Raw genomic sequence first — 20579 nt, forward strand, 5'->3', positions numbered from 1 at the left:
GTCAACTTTTTGCAAATGGGCAAAATAATGGCATGTTTGACTCGGGTAAATATCCCACCGCAAGTTCCCTTGAGAATTTAATGAGCGTTTGTTATTCTGTTTAAAAGCTTTGCATCCATAGCTCATTTGCATCTTTAACATGTTTCAAACATGCATATCCATTTTTAAAACATGTGTGGATGAAATCTCTTTCTTGCAAAATTCCAAGCTAATAGGGTTAAACTAGTGGAATTTCCCAAAATTGGATAACAAAACTTTTATGTTCTTTTGTGTAGGGTGAATAAATTGTCTTTATTTATTTTTGTTATTGTTTTAAATTTTTTCCATACATCAACTATAAAATTTTCATTTTGTTGTAAGCTTTTTGCCTTGTTTGTTTTCGGGATGAAGGGAGAGCGAAAAGTCAAAGTTTTGATTTAAGAAAAAAGTGTACATCTAAAATTGAAAAGCACAATGCACAATTGTGGGGAGAGATAATTCCAAAGAGTGTCAGTAATTTTTAGGGATTGTAAACACTTTTTCGTTTTTATATCTCTGGTTTTGTAATCGTCGAAAAAAATTGGTGGCAGAGGATTTTTAACTGAGTGTTGAATTGCAATCCATAAGTCATTTCATACAAAAATATAGCCCGTTACGCATGATAAATCATTTTACAATCATCTATGATTGTTAGATCAAATTTTTGAAAATGGGCAAAATAATGACTTGTTAGACTCGAGTAAATATCCCACCGCACGTTCAATTGAGAATTTTATGAGCGTTTGTTATTCTCTTTAAAAGCTTTGGATCCATAGGTCATTTGAATCTTTAACATGTTTCATGCATGCATATCCATTTTTAAAACATGTGTAGAAAAAATCTCCTTCATGTAAAATTCCAAGCTTAAGACGGTTGGACTAATGGAATTTCCCAAACTTGGATAACAAAACTTTTGTGTTCATTTGTGGTGTGTAAATAGATATTTTTTATTCACATTAGTTATTATTTTAAATATTTTCCCCACATCAACTATTAAATTTTTATTTTGTTGTGATCTTTTTTGGCTTTTTTGTTTACGGGATGAAGGGGGGAGCGAAAAATCAAAGTTCTGATTTAAGAAAAAAGTGTACATCTAAAATGGAAATGCATAATGCACAAATGTAGAGAGAGATATTTCCAAAGAGTGTCTGTATGTTTTAGGGATCGTATGCACTCTTTCGTTTTTATATCAAAGGTTTTGCAATCGTCGGGAAACGGGGGAGGCGGGCGATTTTTAACTGAGTGTTGACTTCAAATCCATAAGTCATTTCTTACAAAAATATAGCCCGTTACGCATGACAAATCACTTTACAATCATCTATGATTGTTAGCTCACTTTTTGAATATGGGCATAATAATGGCTTGTTTGATTCGGGCAAATATCCCACGGCACGTTCACTTGAGAATTTAATGAGCGTTTGTTATTCTCTTTAAAAGCTTTGGATCCATAGGTAATTTGAATCTTTAACATGTTTGTGGCATGCATACCATTTTTAAAACATGTGTAGAAAAAATCTCCTTCATGTAAAATTCCAAGATATTAGTTTTGGACTAGTGGAATTATCCAAACTTGGATAAAAAAACTTTTGTGTTTATTTGTGGTGTGTGAATAAATTTTCTTCATTAAATTATTTTCAATGTTTTAAACTTTTTCCGTACATCAACTATGAAATTTTCATTTTGCTGTGATCTACTTGCCTTTTTTTTTTACGGGATGATGGGAGAGCAAAAAACTCAAAGTTTTGATTTAAGAAAAATGTGTACATCTAAAACGGGAATGCACAATGCACATATGTAGTGAGAGATAATTCCAAAGAGTGTCTGTAATTTTTAGGGATTGTAAGCGCCTTTTCATTTTTATATCTCAGGTTATGCAATTGTCGGGAAAAATTGGTGGCTGTGGATTTTTAACTGAGTGTTGAATTGCAATCCATAAGTCATTTCATACAAAAATATAGCCAGTTAAGCATGATAAATCACATTACAATCATCTATGATTAATTATGTCAGCTTTTTGCAAATGGGCAAAATAATGGCATGTTTGACTCGGGTAAATATCCCATCGCAAGTTCACTTGAGAATATAATGAGCGTTTGTTATTCTCTTTAAAAGTTTTGCAACCATAGCTCATTTGCATCTTTAACATGTTTTAAACATGAATATCCATTTTTAAAACATTTGTGGATGAAATCTCTTGCTTGCAAAATTTCATTCTATTAGGGTTAAACTAGTGGAATTTCCTAAAATTGGATAACGAAACATTTGTGTTCAATTGTTTTGGGTGAATAAATTTTATTTATTTATATTGGTTGTTTGTTCTCAATTTTTTCCAAACATCTACTATAAAATTTTCATTTTGTAGTAAGCTTTTTGCCTTGTTTGTTTTCGGGATGAAGGGAGAGCGGAAAACTCGAAGTTTTGATTTAATAAAAATGTGTACATCTAAAACGGAAATGCACAATGCACATTTTTAGAGAGAGATAATTCCAAAGAGTGTCTGTAATTTTTAGGGATTGTAAGCGCCTTTTCATTTTTATATCTCAGGTTTTGCAATTGTCGCGAAAAATGGGTTGCGGAAGATTTTTAATTGAGTGTTGAATTGCAATCCATAAGTCATTTCATACAAAAATATAGCCCGTTACGCATGATAAATCACATTACAATCATCTATGATTAATTTTGTCAACTTTTTGCAAATGGGCAAAATAATGGCATGTTTGACTCGGGTAAATATCCCACCGCAAGTTCCCTTGAGAATTTAATGAGCGTTTGTTATTCTGTTTAAAAGCTTTGCATCCATAGCTCATTTGCATCTTTAACATGTTTCAAACATGCATATCCATTTTTAAAACATGTGTGGATGAAATCTCTTTCTTGCAAAATTCCAAGCTAATAGGGTTAAACTAGTGGAATTTCCCAAAATTGGATAACAAAACTTTTTTTTTCTTTTGTGTAGGGTGAATAAATTGTCTTTATTTATATTTGTTATTGTTTTAAATTTTTTCCATACATCAACTATAAAATTTTCATTTTGTTGTAAGCTTTTTGCCTTGTTTGTTTTCGGGATGAAGGGAGAGCGAAAAGTCAAAGTTTTGATTTAAGAAAAAAGTGTACATCTAAAATTGAAAAGCACAATGCACAATTGTAGGAAGAGATAATTCCAAAGTGTGTTAGTAATTTTTAGGGATTGTAAACACTTTTTCGTTTTTATATCTCTGGTTTTGCAATCGTCGAGAAAAATTGGTGCAGAGGATTTTTAACTGAGTGTTGAATTGCAATCCATAAGTCATTTCATAAAAAAATATAGCCCGTTACGCATGATAAATCATTTTACAATCATTTATGATTGTTAGATCAAATTTTTGAAAATGGGCAAAATAATGACTTGTTAGACTCGAGGAAATATCCCACCGCACGTTCACTTGAGAATTTTATGAGCGTTTGTTATTCTCTTTAAAAGCTTTGGATCCATAGGTCATTTGAATCTTTAACATGTTTCAAGCATGCATATCCATTTTTAAAGCATGTGTAGAAAAAGTCTCCTTCATGTAAAATTCCAAGCTTAAGAGGGTTGGACTAATGGAATTTCCCAAACTTGGATAACAAAACTTTTGTGTTCATTTGTGGTGTGTAAATAGATATTTTTTATTCACATGAGTTATTATTTTAAATATTTTCCACACATCAACTATTAAATTTTTATTTTTTTGTGATCTTTTTTGGCTTTTTTGTTTACGGGATGAAGGGGGGAGCGAAAAATCAAAGTTCTGATTTAAGAAAAAAGTGTACATCTAAAATGGAAATGCATAATGCACAAATGTAGAGAGAGATATTTCCAAAGAGTGACTGTATGTTTTAGGGATCGTATGCACTCTTTCATTTTTATATCAAAGGTTTTGCAATCGTCGGGAAACGGGGGAGGCGGGCGATTTTTAACTGAGTGTTGACTTCAAATCCATAAGTCATTTCTTACAAAAATATAGCCCGTTACGCATGAAAAATCACTTTACAATCATCTATGATTGTTAGCTCACTTTTTGAATATGGGCATAATAATGGCTTGTTTGATTCGGGAAAATATCCCACGACACGTTCACTTGAAAATTTAATGAGCGTTTGTTATTCTCTTTAAAAGCTTTGGATCCAGAGGTCATTTGATTCTTTAACATGTTTCTGGCATGCATATCCATTTTTAAAACATGTGTAGGAAAAATCTCCTTCATGTAAAATTCCAAGATATTAGTTTTGGACTAGTGGAATTTCCCAAACTTGGATAAAAGAACTTTGTGTTCATTTGTGGTGTGTGAATAAATTTTATTCTTTTACTTTTTTTATTGTTTTAAACTTTTTCCATACATCAACTATGAAATTTTCATTTTGCTGTGATCTATTTGCCTTTTTTGTTTACGGGATGAAGGGAGAGCGTAAAACTCAAAGTTTTGATTTAATAAAAATGTGTACATCTAAAACGGAAATGCACAATGCACATATGTAGAGAGAGATAATTCCAAAGAGTGTCTGTAATTTTTAGGGATTGTAAGCACCTTTTCGTTTTTATTTCTCAGGATTTGCAATCGTCGGCAAAAATGGGTTGCAGAGGATTTTAAAATGAGTGTTGAATTGCAATCCTTAAGTCATTTCATACAAAAATATAGCCCGTTACGCATGATAAATCACATTACAATGATCTATGATTAATTATGTCAGCTCTTTGCAAATGGGCAAAATAATGGCATGTTTGACTCGGGTAAATATCCCACCGCAAGTTCACTTGAGAATTTAATGAGCGTTTGTTATTCTCTTTAAAAGCTTTCCATCCATAGCTCATCTGCAACTTTAACATGTTTCAATCATGCTTATCCATTTTTAAAACATGTGTGGATGAAATCTCTTTCTTGTAAAATTCCAAGCTATTAGGGTTAAACTAGGGGAATTTCCCAAAATTGGATAACAAAACTTTTGTGTTCTTTTGAGTAGGGTAAATAAATTTTATTTCTTTATATTTGTTATTGTTTTTAATTTTTTCCATACATCAACTATAAAATTTTCATTTTGTTGTAAGCTTTTTGCCTTGTTTGTTTTCGGGTTGAATGGAGAGCGAAAAGTCAAAGTTTTGATTTAAGAAAAAAGTGTACATCTAAAATGGAAAAACAAAATGCACAATTGGATGGAGAGATAATTCCAAAGAGTGTCTATAATTTTTAGGGATTTTAAACTCTTTTTCGTTTTTAAATCTCAGGTTTTGCAATCGTCGGGAAAAATTAGTGGCAGAGGATTTTTAACTGAGTGTTGAATTGCAATCCATAAGTCATTTCATACAAAAATATAGCCTGTTACGCATGATAAATCATTTTACAATCATCTATGATTGTTAGATCAAATTTTTGAAAATGGTCAAAGTAATGACTTGTTAGACTCGGGTAAATATCCCACCGCACGTTTACTTGAGAATTTAATAAGAGTTTGTTATTCTCTTTAAAAGCTTTGGCTCCATAGGTCATTTGAATCTTTAACATGTTTCAAGCATGCATATCCATTTTTAAAACATGTGTAGAAAAAAACTCCTTCAAGTAAAATTCCATGCATTAGAGGGTTGGACTAATGGAATTTCCCAAACTTGGATGACAAAACTTTTGTGTTCATTTGTGGTGTGTAAATAGATATTAATTATTTACATTAGTTATTATTTTAAATATTTTCCACACATCAACTATAAAATTTTTATTTTGTTGTGATCTTTTTTTGCCTTTTTATTTTACGGGATGAAGGCGGAGCGAACACTCAAAGTTCTGATTTAACAAAAAAGTGTATATCTAAAATGGAAATGCACAATGCACAAATGTAGAGAGAGATATTTCCAAAGAGTGTCTGTATGTTTTAGGGATCGTATGCACTCTTTCGTTTTTATATCTAAGGTTTTGCAATCTTCGGGAAATGGGGGAGGCAGGCTATTTTTAATTGAGTGTTGACTTCAATTCCATAAGTCATTTATTACAAAAATAAAGCCCATTACACATGACAAATCACTTTACAATCATCTATGATTGTCAGCTCAACTTTTTGAATATGGGCAAAATAAGGGCTTGTTTGACTCGGGCAAATATCCCACCGCACGTTCACTTGAGAATTTAATGAGTTTTTGTTATTCTCTTTAAAAGCATTGGATCCATAGGTCATTTGAATCTTTAACAAGTTTTGGCATGCATATCCATTTTTAAAACATGTGTAGGAAAAATCTCTTTCATGTAAAATTCCAAGATATTAGTTTTGGACTAGTGGAATTTCCCAAACTTGGATAGCAAAACTTTTTTGTTCATTTTTGGTGTGTGAATAAATTTTCTTCATTTACTTTTTTTATAGTTTTAAACTATTTCCGTACATCAACTATGAAATTTTCATTTTGCTGTGATCTATTTGCCTTTTTTGTTTACGGGATGAAGGAAGAGCAAAAAACTCGAAGTGTTTATTTAAGAAAAATGTGTACATCTAAAACTGAAATGCACAATGCACATATGTAGAGAGAGATAATTCCAAAGAGTGTCTCTAATTTTTTGGGACTGTAAACACCTTTTCGTTTTTATATCTCAGTTTTTGCTATCGTCTCAAAAAATGGGTTGCGGAGCATTTTTAACTAAGTGTTGAATTGCAATCCATAAGTCATTTCATACAAAAATATAGCCCGTTACGCATGATAAATCACATTACAATCATCTATGATTAACTATGCAGCTTTTTGCAAATGGGCAAAATAATGACATGTTTGACTCGGGTAAATATCCCACCGTAAGTTCACTTGAGAATTTAATGAACGTTTGTTATTCTCTTTAAAAGCTTTGCATCCATAGCTCATTTGCATCTTTAACATGTTTCAAACATGCATATCCATTTTTAAAACATGTGCGGATCAAATCTCTTTCTTGCAAAATTCCAAGCTATTGGGGTTAAACTAGTGGAATTTCCCAAAATTGGATAACAAAACTTTTGTGTTCATTTGTGTTGGGTGAATAAATTTTCTTTATTTATATTTGTTATTCTTTTAAATTTTTTCCTTACATCAACTATAAAATTTTCATTTTGTTGTAAGCTTTTTGCCTTGTTTGTTTTGAGGATGAAGGGAGAGCGAAAATTCAAAATTTTGATTTAAGAAAAAAGTGTACATCTAAAATGGAAAAGCACAATGCAAAATTGTAGGCAGAGATAATTCCAAAGAGTGTCTGTAATTTTTATGGATTGTAAGCTCTTTTTCGTTTTTATATCTCAGGTTTTGCAATCGTCGGGAAAAATTGGTGGCAGTGGATTTTTAACTGAGTGTTGAATTGCAATCCATAAGTCATTTCATAAAAAAATATAGCCCGTTACGCATGATAAATCACTTTACAATCATCTATGATTGTTAGGTCAAATTTTTGAAAATGGGCAAAATAATGACTTGTTAGACTCGGGTAAATATCCCACCGCACGTTCACTTGAGAATTTAATGAGCGTTTGTTATTCACTTTAAAAGCTTTGGATCCATAGGTCATTTGAATATTTAACATGTTTCAAGCATGCATATCCATTTTTAAAACATGTGTAGAAAAAATCTCCTTCATGTAAAATTCCAAACTTAATAGGGTTGGACTAATGAAATTTCCCAAACTTGGATAACAAAACTTTTGTGTTCATTTGTGGTGTGTGATTAGATATTTTTTATTTACATTAGTTATTATTTTAAATATTTTCCACACATCAACTATAAAATTTTTATTTTGTTGTGATCTTTTTTACCTTTTTTTTTTTACAGGATGAAGGGGGAGGGAAAACTCAAAGTTCTGATTTAAGAAAAAAGTGTACATCTAAAATGGAAATGACAATGCACAAATGTAGAGAGAGATATTTCCAAAGAGTGTCTGTATGTTTTAGGGATCGCATGCCCTCTTTCATTTTTATATCTAAGGTTTTGCAATCGTCGGAAAACGGGGGAGGCGGGCGATTTTTAACTGAGTGTTGACTTCAAATCCATAAGCCATTTCTTACAAAAATAAAGCCTATTACGCATGACAAATCACTTTACAATCACCTATGATTGTTAGCTGAATTTTTTGAATATGGGCAAAATAATGGCTTGTTTAACTAGGGCAAATATCCCACCGCACGTACACTTGAGAATTTAATGAGTTTTTGTTTTTCTCTTTAATAGCTTTGGATCCATAGGTGATTTGAATCTTTAACATGTTTCTGGCATGCATATCCCTTTTTAAAACATGTGTAGGAAAAATCTCCTTCATGTAAAATTCCAAGATATTAATTTTGGACTAATGGAATTTCCAAAACTTGGATAACAAAACTTTTGTGTTCATTTGTGGTGTGTGAATAAATTTTCTTCATTTACTTTTTTTATTGTTTATATCTTTTTCCGTACATCAACTATGAAATTTTCATTTTGCTGTGATCTATTTGCCTTTTTTGTTTTCGGGATGAAGGGAGAGTGAAAAACTCGAAGTTTTGATTTAAGAAAAATGTGTACGTCTAAAACGGAAATGCACATTGCACATATGTAGAGAGAGATAATTCCAAAGAGTGTCTGTAATTTTAAGGGACTGTAAGCACCTTTTTGTTTTTATATCTCAGGTTTTGCAATCGTCTGGAAAAATGGGTTGCAGAGGATTTTTAACTGAGTGTTGAATTGCAATCCATAAGTCATTTCATACAAAAATATAGCCCGTTACGCATGATAAATCACATTACAATCATCTATGATTAATTATGTAAGCTTTTTGCAAATGGGCAAAATAATGGCATGTTTGACTCGGGTAAATATCCCACCGAAAATTCACTTGAGAATTTAATGAGCGTTTGTTATTCTCTTTAAAAGCTTTGCATCCATAGCTCATTTGCATCTTTAACATGTTTCAAACATGCATATCCATTTTTAAAACATGTGTGGATGAAATCTCTTTCTTGCAAAATTCCAAGCTATTAGGGTTAAACTAGTGGAATTTCCCAAAATTGGATAACAAAACTTTTGTTTTCATTTGTGTTGGGTGAATAAATTTTCTTTATTTATATTAGTTATTTTTTAAAATTTTTTCGATACATCAACTATAAAATTTTCATTTTATTGTAAGCTTTTTGCCTATTTTGTTTTTGGGCTGAAGGGCGAGCAAAAAGTCAAAGATTTGATTTAAGAAAAAAGTGTACATCTAAAATGGAAAAGCACAATGCACAATTGTAGGGAGAGATAATTCTGAAGAGTGTCTGTAATTTTTAGGGATTGTAAGCTCTTTTTAGTTTTTATATCTCAGGTTTTGCAATCGTCGGGAAAAATTGGTGGCTGAGGATTTTTAACTGAGTGTTGAATTGCAATCCATAAGTCATTTCATACAAAAATATAGCCCGTTACGCATAATAAATCACTTTACAATCATCTATGATTGTTACATCAAATTTTTGAAAATGGGCAAAATAATGACATGTTAGACTCGGGTAAATATCCCACCGCACGTTCACTTGAGAATTTAATGAGCGTTTGTTATTCTATTTCAAACCTTTGGATCCATAGGTCATTTGAATCTTTAACATATTTCAAGCATGCATATCCATTTTTAAAACATATGTAGAAAAAATCTCCTTCATGTAAAATTCCAAGCTTAATAGGGTTGGACTAATGGAATTTCCCAAACTTGGACAACATAACTTTTGTGTTCATTTGTGGTGTGTGAATAGATATTTTTTATTCACAATAGTTATTATTTAAAATATGTTCCACACATCAACTATAAAATTTTTATTTACTTGTGATCTTTTTATCCTTTTTTATTTACGGGATGAAGGGGAAGCGAAAACTCAAAGTTCTGATTTAAGAAAAAAGTGTACAGCTAAAATGGAAATGCACAATGCATAAATGTAGAGAGAGATATTTCCAAAGAGTGTCTGTATGTTTTAGGGTTCGTATGCACTCTTTCGATTTTATATCTAAGGTTTTGCAATCATCGAAAAACGGGGGAGGCGGGCGATTTTTAACTGAGTGTTGACTTTAAATCCAAAAGTCATTTATTACAAAAATATATCCCGTTATGCATGACAAATCACTTTACAATCATCTATGATTAATTATGTTAGCTTTTTGCAAATGGGCAAAATAATGGCATGTTTGACTCGGGTAAATATCCCCCCACAAGTTCACTTGAGAATTTAATGAGCGTTTGTTATTCTCTTTAAAAGCTTTGCATCCATAGCTCATTTGCATCTTTAACATGTTTCAAACATGCATATCCATTTTTAAAACATGTGTGGATGAAATCTCTTTCTTGCAAAATTCCAAGCTACTAGGGTTAAACTAGTGGAATTTCCCAAAATTGGATAACAAAACTTCTGTGTTCATTTGTGTTGGGTGAATAAATTTTCTTTATTTATATTTGTTATTTTTTAAAATGTGTTCCATACATCAACTATAAAATTTTCATTTTGATGTAAGCTTTTTGCCTTGTTTGTTTCGGGATGAGGGAGAGCGAAAAGTCAAAGTTTTGATTTAAGAAAAAGTGTACATATAAAATGGAAAAGCACAATGCAAAATTGTAGGGAGAGATAATTCCAAAAAGTGTCTGTAATTTTTAGGGATTGTAAGCTCTTTTTAGTTTTTATATCTCAGGTTTTGCAATTGTCGGGATAAATTGGTGGCAGAAGATTTTTAACTGAGTGTTGAATTGCAATCCATAAGTCATTTCATACAAAAATATAGCCCGTTATGCATGATAAATCACTTTACAATCATCTATGATTGTTAGATCAAATTTTTGAAAATGGGCAAAATAATCACTTGTTAGACTGGGGTAAATATCCCACCGCACGTTCACTTGAGAATTTAATGAGTGTTTGTTATTCTCTTGAAAACCTTTGGATCCATAGGTCATTTGAATCTTTAACATATTTCAAGCATGCATATCCATTTTTAAAACATGTGCAGAAAAAATCTCCTTCATGTGAAATTCCTAGCTTAATAGGGTTGGACTAATGGAATTTCCCAAACTTGGATAACATAACTTTTGTGTTCAATTGTGGTGTGTGAATAGATATTTTTTATTTAAATTAGTTATTATTTTAAATATTTTCCACACATCGACTATAAAATTTTTATTTTGTTGTGATCTTTTTGGCCTTTTTGTTAACGGGATGAAGGGGGATCGAAAACTCAAAGTTCTGATTTAAGAAAAAAGTGGACATCTAAAATGGAAATGCTCAATGCACAACTGTAGAGAGAGATATTTCTAAAGAGTGTCTATATGTTTTAGGGATCGTATGCACTCTTTCGTTTTTATATCTAAGGTTTTGCATTCGTAGGAAAACGGGGGAGGCAGGCGATTTTTAACTTAGTGTTGACTTCAAATCCATAAGTCATTTCTTACAAAAATATAGCCCGTTACGCATGACAAATCACTTTACAATCATCTATGATTTTTAGCTCAACTATTTGAATATGGGCAAAATAATGGCTTGTTAGACTCGGGCAAATATCACACCACACGTTCACTTGAGAATTTAATGAGCGTTTGTTATTGTCTTTAAAAGCTTTGGATCCATAGATGATTTGAATCTTTAACTTGTTTCTGGCATTCATATCCATTTTTAAAACATGTGTAGAAAAAATCTCCTTCATGTAAAATTCGAAGATATTAGTTTTGGACTAGTAGAATTTCCCAAACTTGGATAACAAAACTTTTGTGTTCATTTGTGGGGTGTGAATAAATTTTCTTCATTTACTTTTTTTATTGTTTTAAACTTTTTCCGTAGATCAACTATGAAATTTTCATTTTGCTGTGATCTATTTGCCTATTTTTTTTACGGGATGAAGGGAGAGCGAAAAACTCGAAGTTTTGATTTAAGAAAAATGTGTACATCTAAAATGGAAATGCACAATGCACATATGTAGAGAGAGATAATTCCAAAGAGTGTCTGTAATTTTTAGGGATTGTAAGCGCCTTTTCGTTTTTATATCTCAGGTTTTGCAATCGTCAGGAAAAATGGGTTGCGGAACATTTTTAACTGAGTGTTGAATTGCAATCCATAAGTCATTTCATACAAAAATATAGCCTGTTACTCAGGATAAATCACATTACAATCATCTATGTTTAATTATGTCAGCTTTTTGTAAATGGGCAAAATAATGGCATTGTTGACTCGGGTGAATATCCCACTGCAAGTTCACTTGAGAATTTAATGAGCGTTTGTTATTCTCTTTAAAATTTTTGAATCCATAGCTCTTTTGCATCTTTAACATGTTTCAAATATGCATATCCATTTTAAAAACATGTGTGGATGAAATCTCTTTCTTGCAAAATTCGAAGCTATTAGGGTTAAACTAGTGGAATTTCCCAAAATTGGATAACAAAACTTTTGTGTTCATTTGTGTTGGGTGAATAAATTTTTTTCTATATATTTGTTATTTTTTAAAAAAATTTCCATATATCAACTATAAAATTTTCATTTTGTTGTAAGCATTTTGCCTTGTTTGTTTTCGGGATGAGGGAGAGCGAAAAGTCAAAGTTTTGATTTAATAAAAAATTGTACATCTAAAATGGAAAAGCACAATGCACAATTGTAGGGAGTGATAATTCCAAAGAGTTTCTGTAATTTTTATGGATTGTAAGCTCTTTTTAGTTTTTATATCTCAGGTTTTGCAATCTTCGGGAAAAATTGGTGGCAGAAGATTTTTAACTGAGTGTTGAATTGCAATCTATAAGTCATTTCATACAAAAATATAGCCCTGTCACGAATGATAAATCACTATACATTCATCTATGATTGTTAGATCAAATTTTTGAAAAGTGGCAAAATAATGACTTGTTAGACTCGGGAAAATATCCCACCGCACGTTCACTTGAGAATTTAATGAGCGTTTGTTATTCTCTTTAAAAGGTTTGGATTCATAGGTCATTTGAATCTTTAGCATGTTTCTGGCCTGCATATCCATTTTTAAAATATGTGTAGAAAAAATCTCCTTCATGTAAAATTCTAAGATATTAGTTTTGGACTAGTGGAATTTCCCAAACTTGGATAACAAAACTTTTGTGTTCATTTGTGGTGTGTAAATAAATTTTCTTCATTTACTTTTTTATTTGTTTTAAACTTTCTCCATTCATCAACTATGAAATTTTCATCTTGCTGTGTCTATTTGCCTTTTTTGTTTAGGGGATGAATAGAGAGCGAAAAACTCGAAGTTTTGATTTAAGAAAAATGTGTACATCTAAAACGGAAATGCACAATGCACATATGTAGAGAGAGATAATTCCTAAGAGTGTATGTAATTTTTAGGGATTTTAAGCTCCTTTTCGTTTTTATGTCTCATGTTTTGCAATCGTCAGGAAAAATGGGTTGCAGAGGATTTTTAACAGAGTGTTGAATTGCAATCCATAAGTCATTTCATACAAAAATATAGCCCGTTACTCTGGATAAATCACATTACAATCATCTATGTTTAATTATGTCAGCTTTTTGAAAATGGGCAAAATAATGGCATGTTTGACTCGGGTAAATATCCCACTGCAAGTTCACTTGAGAATTTAATGAGCGTTTGTTATTCTCTTTAAAAGCTTTGCATCCATAGCTCATTTGCATCTTTAACATGTTTCAAATATGCATATCCATTTTTAAAACATGTGTGGATGAAATCTCTTTCTTGCAAAATTCCAAGCTATTAGGGTTAAACTAGTGGAATTTCCCAAAATTGGATAACAAAACTTTTGTGTTCATTTGTGGTGGGTGAATAAATTTTTTCTATTTATGTTTGTTTTTTTTAAAAAATTTTTCCATACATCAACTATAAATTTTTCATTTTGTTGTAAGCATTTTGCCTTGTTTGTTTTCGGGATGAGGGAGAGCGAAAAGTCAAAGTTTTGATTTAAGAAAAAAGTGTACATCTAAAATTGAAAAGCACAATGCACAATTGTAGGGAGAGATAATTCCAAATAGTTTCTGTAATTTTTATGGATTGTAAGCTCTTTTTAGTTTTTATATCTCAGGTTTTGCAATCTTCGAGAAAAATTGGTGGCAGAAGATTTTTAACTGAGTGTTGAATTGCAATCCATAAGTCATTTCATACAAAAATATAGCCAATTACGCATGATAAATCACTTTACATTCATCTATGATTGTTAGATCAAATTTTTGAAAATGGGCAAAATAATGACTTGTTAGACTAGGGTAAATATCCCACTGCACGTTCACTTGAGAATTTAATGAGCGTTTGTTATTCTCTTTAAAACATTTGGATCCATAGGTCATTTGAATCTTTAACATGTTTCAAGCATGCATATCCATTTTTAAAACATGTGTAGAAAAAATCACCTTCATGTAAAATTCCAAGCTTAATAGTGTTGGACTAATGGAATTTCCCAAACTTGGATAACAAAACTTTTGTGTTCAATTGTGGTGTGTGAATAGAGATTTTTTATTTATATTAGTTATTAATTTAAATATTTTCCACACATCAACTATAAAATTTTTATTTTGTTGTGATCTTTTTTGCCTTTTTGTTTACGGGATGAAGGGGGATCGAAAACTCAAAGTTCTGATTTAAGAAAAAAGTGGACATCTAAAATGGAAATGCTCAATGCACAAATGTAGAGAGAGATATTTCTAAAGAGTGTCTGTATGTTTTAGGGATCGTATGCACTCTTTCGTTTTTATATCTAAGGTTTTCCAATCGTCGAAAAATGGGGGAGGCGGGCGATTTTTTCACTGAGTGTTGACTTCAAATCCATAAGTCATTTCTTACAAAAATATAGCCCGTTACGCATGACAAATCACTTTAAAATCATCTATGATTGTTAGCTTATCTTTTTGAATATGGGCAGAACAATGACTTGTCAGACTCGGGCAAATATCCCACGACACGTTCACTTGAGAATTTAATGAGCGTTTGTTATTCTCTTTAAAAGCATTGGATCTACTGGTCATTTGAATCTTTAACATGTTTCTGGCATGCATATCCATTTTTAAAACATGTGTAGAAAAAATCTCCTTCATGTAAAATTCCAAGATATTAGTTTCTGACTAGTAGAATTTCCCAAACTTGGATAACAAAACTTTTGTGTTCATTTGTGGTGTGTGAATAAATTTTCTTCATTTACTTTTTTTATTGTTTTAAACTTTTTACGTACATCAACTATGAAATTTTCATTTTGCTATGATCTAGTTGCCTATTTTGTTTACGGGATTAAGGGAGAGCGAAAAACTCGAATTTTTGATTTAAGAAAAATGTGTACATCTAAAACGGAAATGCACAATGCACATATGTAGAGAGAGATAATTCCAAAGAGTGTCTGTAATTTTTAGAGATTGTAAGCGCCTTTTCGTTGTTATATCTCAGGTTTTGCAATCGTCAGGAAAAATGGGTTGCGGAGGATATTTAACTGAGTGTTGAATTGCAATCCATAAGTCATTTAATACAAAAATATAGCCCGTTACGCATGATAAATCACATTACAATCATCTATGATTAATTATGTCAGCTTTTTGCAAATGGGCAAAATAATGGCATGTTTGACTCGGGTAAATATCCCACCGCAAGTTCACTTGAGAATTTAATGAGCGTTTGTTATTCTCTTTAAAAGCTTTGCATCCATAGCTCATTTGCATCTTTAACATGTTTCAAACATGCATATCCATTTTTAAAACATGTGTGGATGAAATCTCTTTCTTGCAAAATTCCAAGCTACTAGGGTTAAACTAGTGGAATTTCCCAAAATTGGATAACAAAACTTTTGTTTTCATTTGTGTTGGGTCAATAAATTTTCTTTATTTATATTTGTTATTGTTTTAAATTTTTTCCACACATCAACTATAAAATTTTCATTTTGTTGTAAACTTTTTGCGTTGTTTGTTTTCGGGAAGAAGGGAGAGCGAAGAGTCAAAGTTTTGATTTAAGAAAAAAGTGTACATCTAAAATGGAAAAGCACAATGCACAATTGTAGTGAGAGATAATTCCAAAGAGAGTATGTAATTTTTAGGGATTCTAAACTCTTTTTAGTTTTTATATGTCAGGTTTTGCAATCGTCGGGAAAAATTGGTGGCAGAGGATTTTTAACTGAGTGTTGAATTGCAATCAATAAGTCATTGCATACAAAAATATAGCCCGTTACGCATGATAAATCCATTTAAAATCATGTATGATTGTTAGATCAAATTTTTGAAAATGGGAAAAATAATGACTTGTTAGACTCGGGTAAATATCCCACCGCACATTCACTTGTGAATTTAATGAACGTTTGTTATTCTCTTTAAAAGCTTTGGATCCATAGCTCATTTGAATCTTTAACATGTTTCAAGCACGCATATCCATTTTTAAAACATGTGTAGAAAAAATCTCTTTCTCTAAAATTCCAAGCTTAATAGGGTTGGACAAATGGAATTTCCCTAACTTGGATAACAAAAATTTTGTGTTCATTTGTGGTGTGTGAATGGATATTTTTTATTTACATTATTTATTATGTTAAATATTTTCCACACTTCAACTATAAATTTTGTATTTTTTTGTGATCTTTTTTGCCTTTTTTGTTCACGGGATGAAGGGGGAACGAAAACTCAAAGTTCTGATTTAAGAAAAAAGCGTACATCTAAAATGGAAATGCACAATGCACAAATGTAGATAGAGATATTTCCAAAGAGTGTCTGTATGTTTTAGGGATCGTATGCACTTTTTTCGTTTTTATATCTAAGGTTTTGCAATCGTCGGGAAAAGGGGGAGACGGGCGATTTTTAACTGAGTGTTCACTTCAAATCCATAAGTCATTTCTTAAAAAAATATAGCCCGTTACGCATGACAAATCACTTTACAATCATCTATGATTGTTAGCTCAACTTTTTGAATATCGGCAAAATAATGGCTTGTTTGACTCGGGCAAATATCCCACTGCAAGTTCACTTGAGAATTTAATGAGCGTTTGTTATTCTCTTTAAAAACTTTGGATCCAAAGGTCATTTGAATCTTTAAGATATTTCTGGCATGCATATCCATTTTTAAAACATGTGTAGAACAAATCTCCTTCATGTAAAATTCCAATATATTAGTTTTGGACTAGTGGAATTTCCCATACTTGGATAACAAAACTTTTGTGTTCATTTGTGGTGTGTGAGTAAATTTTCTTCATTTACTTTTTTTATTGTTTTAAACTTTTTTTGTACATAAACTATGAAATTTTCATTTTTCTGTGATCTATTTGCCTTTTTTGTTTACGGGATGAAGGTAGAGCGAAAAACTCGAAGTTTTGATTTAAGAAAAATGTGTACATCTAAAACAGAAATGCACAATGCACATATGTAGAGAGAGATAATTCCAAAGAGTGTTTGTAATTTTTAGGGATTGTAAGCGCCTTTTCGTTTTTATATCTCAAGTTTTGCAATCGTCGGGAAAAATGGGTTGCAGAGGATTTTTAACTGAGTGTTGAATTGCAATCCATAAGTCATTTCATAAAAAAATATAGCCCATTACGCATGATAAATCACATTACAATCATCTATGATTAATTATGTCAGCTGTTTGCAAATGGACAAAATAATGGCATGTTTGACTCGTGTAAATATCCCACCGCAACTTCACTTGAGAATTTTATGAGCGTTTGTTATTCTCTTTAAGAGCTTTGTATCCACAGCTCAATTGCATCTTTAACATGTTTCAAACATGCATATCCATTTTTCAAACCTGTGTGGACGAAATTTCTTTCTTGCAAAATTCCAAGTTATTAGGGTTAAACTAGTGGAATTTCCAAAAATTGGATAACAAAACATTTGTGTACATTTGTGTTGGGTGAATAAATTTTATTTATTTATATTTTTTATTTTTTAAAATTGTTTCCATACATCAACTATAAAATTTTCATTTTGTTGTAAGTTTTTTGCCTTGTTTGTTTTCGGGATGAAGGGAGAGCGAAAAGTCAAAGTTTTGATTTAAGAAAAAAGTGTACATCTAAAATGGAAAAGCACAATGCACAATTGTAGGGTGAGATAGTTCCAAAGGGTGTCTATAATTTTTAGTTATTATAACCTCTTTTTAGTTTTTATATCTCAGGTTGTGCAATCGTCGACAAAAATTGGTGGCAAAGGATTTTTAACTGAGTGTTGAATTGCAATCCTTAAGTCATTTCATACAAAAATATAGCCCGTTACGCACGATAAATCCATTTACAATCATCTATGATTTTTAGATCAAATTTTTAAAAATTCGCAAAATAATGACTTGTTAGACTCGGGTAAATATCCCACCGCGCGTTCACTTGAGAATTTAATGAGCGTTTGTTATTCTCTTTAAAAGCTTTGGATCCATAGGTCATTTGAATCTTTAACATGTCTCAAGCATGCATATCCATAATTAAAACATCCGTAGAAAAAATCTCCTTCATGTAAAATTCCACGCTTAATAGGGTTGGACTAATGGAATTTCCCAAACTTGGATAACAAAACTTTTGTGTTCATTTGTGGTGTGTGAATAGATATTTTTTATTTGCATTATTTATTATTTTAAATATTTTCCACACATCAACTATAAAAATTTTATTTTGTTGTGATCTTTTTTGGCTTTCTTGTTTACAGGATGAAGGGGGAGAGAAAACTCAAAGTTCTGATTTAAGAAAAAAGTGTACATCTAAAATGGAAATGCACAATGCACAAATGTAGAGGGAGATATTTATAAAGAGTGTCTGTATGCGCTTTTTTCATTTTTATATCTAGGGTTTTGCAATCGTCGGGAAACGGGGGAGGCGGGCGATTTTTAACTGAGTGTTGACTTCAAATCCATAAGTCATTTCTTACAAAAATACAGCCCGTTACGCATGACAAATCACTTTCCAATCATCTATGATTGTTAGCTCAACTTTTTGAATATGGGAAAAATAATGGCTTGTTTGACACGGGCAAATATCCCACCACACGTTCTCTTGAGAATTTAATGAGCGTTTGTTATTCTCTTTAATAGCTTTGGATCCATAGGTCATTTGAATCTTTAACATGCTTCTGGCATGCATATCCATTTTTAAAACATGTGTAGAAAAAATCTCCTTCATGTAAAAATCCAAGATATTAGTTTTGGACTAGTGGAATTTGCCAAACTTGGATAACAAAACTTTTGTGTTCATTTGTTGTGTGCGAATAAATTTTCTTCATTTTCTTTTTTTATTGTTTTAAACTTTTTTCGTACTTCAAATATGAAATTTTCATTTTGATGTGGTCTATTTGCCTTTTTTGTTTAAGGGATTAAGGGAGAGCGAAAAACTCGTAGTTTTGATTTAACAAAAATGTGTATATCTTAAACGGAAATGCACAATGCACACATGTAGAGAGAGATAATTCCAAAGAGTGTCTAGAATTTTTAGGGATTGTAAGCACCTTTTCGTTTTTATATCTCAGGTTTTGCAATCGTCGGGAAAAATGGGATGCGGAGGATTTTTAACTGTGTTGAATTGCAATCCCTAAGTCATTTCATACAAAAATATCGCCCGTTATGCATGATAAATCACATTACAATCATCTATGATTAATTATGTAATCTTTTTGCAAATGGGCAAAATAATGGCATGTTTGACTCGGGTAAAAATACCACGCCAAGTTCACTTGAGAATTTAATGAGCGTTTGTTATTCTCTTTAAAAGCTTTGCATCCATAGCTCATTTGCATCTTTAACATGTTTCAAACATGCATATCCATTTTTTAAACATGTGTGGACGAAATCTCTTTCTTCCAAAATTCAGAGCTATTAGGGTTAAACTAGTCGAATTTCCCAAAATTGGACAACAAAACTTTTGGGTTCAATTGTGTTGGGAGAATAAATTTTCTTTATTTATATTTGTTATTGTTTTAAAATTTTTCCATACATCAACTATAAAATTTTCATTTTGTTGTAAGTTTGTTGCCTTGTTTGTTTTCGGGATGAATGGAGAGCGAAGAGTCAAAGTTTTGATTTAAGAAAAGTGTGTACATCTAAAATGGAAAAGCACAATGCACAATTGTAGGGAGAGATAATTCCAAAGAGTGTCCTTAATTTTTAGGGATTGTAAGCTCTTTTTAGTTTTTATATCTCAGGTTTTGTAATCGTCGGGAAAAATTGGTGGAAGAGGATTTTTAAATGAGTGTTGAATTGCAATCCATAAGTCATTTCATACATAAAATATAGCCCGTTACGCATGATAAATCACTTTACAATCATCTATGATAGTTAGATCAAATTTTTGAAAATGGGCAAAACAATGACTTGTTAGACTCGGGTAAATATCCCACCGGACGTTCACTTGAGAATTTAATGAACGTTTGTTATTCTCTTTAAAAGCTTTGGATCCATAGGTCATTTGAATCTTTAATATGTTTCAAGCATGCATATCCATTTTTAAAACGTGTAGAAAAAATCTCCTTCATGTAAAATTCCAAGCTTAATAGGGTTGGACTAATGGAATTTCCAAAACATGGATAACAAAACTTTTGTGTTCATTTGTGGTGCGTGAATAGATATTTTTTATTTTACATTAGTAATTATTTTAAATATTTTCCACACATCAACTATAAAATTTTTATTTTGTTGTGATCTTTTTTGCCTTTTT

The sequence above is a fragment of the Aristolochia californica genome, unplaced genomic scaffold (genome assembly GCF_029961685.1).
Source record: "Aristolochia californica isolate CCGP_79_NKW_82.1479 unplaced genomic scaffold, dmAriCali1.0.hap1 SCAF_5, whole genome shotgun sequence".
Lineage (NCBI taxonomy): Eukaryota > Viridiplantae > Streptophyta > Magnoliopsida > Piperales > Aristolochiaceae > Aristolochia > Aristolochia californica.